A 2,668-nucleotide genomic window follows, 5' to 3' on the forward strand; every position below is an offset into this window, starting at 1 on the left:
TAAAATTATAAAGGTGTTCACTAAATATTTTTTCTTCAAAAGATGTTGATATTCCGTTGTTCTGTCCGTAATCATGGACATTTATCTAATATACAGTCGACTCTCTACATCTCGATATCTCTCCCTATGTCGATGGTTTCCTTAGTCCCTTCAATCTACATACATTTGGGCTTTCTACATCTCTATAACCTCCCTATCTTGATATTCCTCTATCTGGATGAATTCTGATCATATTTTGTTCAGAAATCACTCTCCTTATGTCGATATGTTCAAATTTTTAGGCTACTAGACCATCTTTGGACAATAACAAACACATCAACAACAGGAAACGATATTAAATTTTGTTTTGTTGTCGTTTTTCATAGCAACGAGCTTTTTTGGATCTAGTACCCGTTTCAATTTTCCTTCCATTCCTTGATCTCTCCCTATCTCGATGGTCCCTTCAATATCGAGATGTGGAATGGCGACTGTAATAAAAATGAAATGGTCTGTGTTCGTATCCGCATAACTCGAAAACGGCTGGATGGATTTTCTTCATTTCTTCAACAGATAAGTTCGTTATCGTTTCCGACGGGTTTATATGAGATTTCTTTATGCGAAAATAACGAGTAAGGTTGAGTAAATAGTGAAAAACTAAAATTAAGATAAGAAAATTATTTTGAGCTTTTTAGTGGAATGTCTTTACTTGTCATAAGACGAGTTAATACAATCCCATTGAATTCCACCACTTAATTGTATCTTGACAGATACGTATTTCGACCTCAACAGTAAGGCCGTCTTCAGTGTCTCGTACTTGACTCGACTCGACGAAGTCAAATACGAGACACTGAAGACGGCCTTACTGTTGAGGTCGAAATACGTATCTGTCAAGATACAATTAAGTGGTGGAATTCAATGGGATTGTATTAAATCGTCTTATGACAAGTAAAATTAAGATTCGTATGGAGATTTTGCATGGGCAGTTCACAACGCGCATTTTCGCCTACTATACAGGACAATGTCTGCCGGGTTGACTAGTTGATAATAAATTCGACAGGACAAGCAATCTAAAAATTTAGAGGGACATGATTCCCTTTTAATAATATCTATTCAATGAATAATTTTCTTGCAGTTTTCAAACTGGAAGTGCCCCAGGATGTTCAGTTTGCCAAAAACTATTGATCTGTATCGAAGAAATCAAAATATTTGGTGCCAATTTGTTCAAAAACAGTTTGGGTTCACCTTCGAAAAAATAGGTAAAAGTTTTTCTAAATCGACTAAATCATTCTGTATTTTAGCCCAATTGGTCTACCAGGTCAACTATGTCCGGAACAATATCGACAGCAAGCCATCAAGTCCATAGAAGCTTTTCAAGGCCATGCGTATGATTTTTATTTAGAAATGATCAAATACTATGATCAAGCCCCTCAATTCATTATGGAACCAATTGTTCTACTAAGTCAACTAGGATCGGCTGGAAATTTATAGCAAAGTAATGTCCATACAGGCCTTTCGGGGCCTGGACTTTAAACTAACTGTTCTACCAGGTCAACTAGACTCGGTAGAAACTTGACAGCAACTCATCATGACCATACACACTCTCAGATGCCATCCGGTTTGGACATATCTAAATCGTAAATTATACTCGTGGCCTCTAATGGCTTGATGGGTGGGTTTGCTTTCGATTTTCTAACACGCCTAGCTGATGGGTGGGTTTGCTTTCGATTTTCTAACACGCCTAACACGCCTAGCTGACCTGGTAGATAATTGGGTCTTAATTTCAGAATGATTTATTGTCCAAAGATGGTCTAGTACATGGTTTCCCAAACTGTGGGTCCCGACCCCCAGGGGGGTCGCGAGCGGATTGTTGGTGGGTCGCGTAGAACAAATATTAATTGCAGCTCGAATGCCGAACCTTTTGATCATTTTTTTCAGAAACATAATTTCAAGTTCAAACCGCATTTTATTTTAAATATTCATCACCACGCTATTTTAGAAAACATTTATGCCTAAAAGCTGTCATTTTTGCATTTGTACATGTAAGGTAACATAAATATTTTTTTATGTGGAAGAAGCCGAAACAGATGACATTCAGATTCAATTAATGCTTAATACTACTTGGTAAAATGCATTTTTTCATAGGTGGGTCGCATACCCAAGAGTTTGGGAAGCTCTGGTCTAGTAGCATAAAAATTTAAACATATCGACATAAGGAGAGTGATTTCTGAACAAAATATGATCAGAATCCATCGAGATAGAGGGATATCGAGATAGGGAGGTTATCGAGATGTAGAAAGCCCAAATGTATGTAGATTGGAGGTACTGAGGAAACCATCGACATAGGGAGAGATATCGAGATGTAGAGAGTCGACTGTAAATATTAAATAACCATCAAGGTAACCGATTGAAGCGATTTGGATAGGAAGAGTGGGTTTGCCAACTTCCTATTATTACCATTTCGAGGGTAGAGGGCGGGCTCTTCTCCCCATCTATTGGGTCAATCTGAGAAACGAGGGCTAGATTATATTATTGTATGTACGAACTTTCTTCTGGAAAGAGATTCTCTATTCATCCCGTGGATTCGCATAAGTGTTTCACTTATGAAACCACTTCACCCATTTTTGGTCCTTCATACAGTAGTTTTAATGAAATACAAACAATAGTATAATCATGATCAAATCGTTTGTCA

Source organism: Armigeres subalbatus, chromosome 3, assembly GCF_024139115.2.
Source record: "Armigeres subalbatus isolate Guangzhou_Male chromosome 3, GZ_Asu_2, whole genome shotgun sequence".
NCBI classification, from domain to species: domain Eukaryota; kingdom Metazoa; phylum Arthropoda; class Insecta; order Diptera; family Culicidae; genus Armigeres; species Armigeres subalbatus.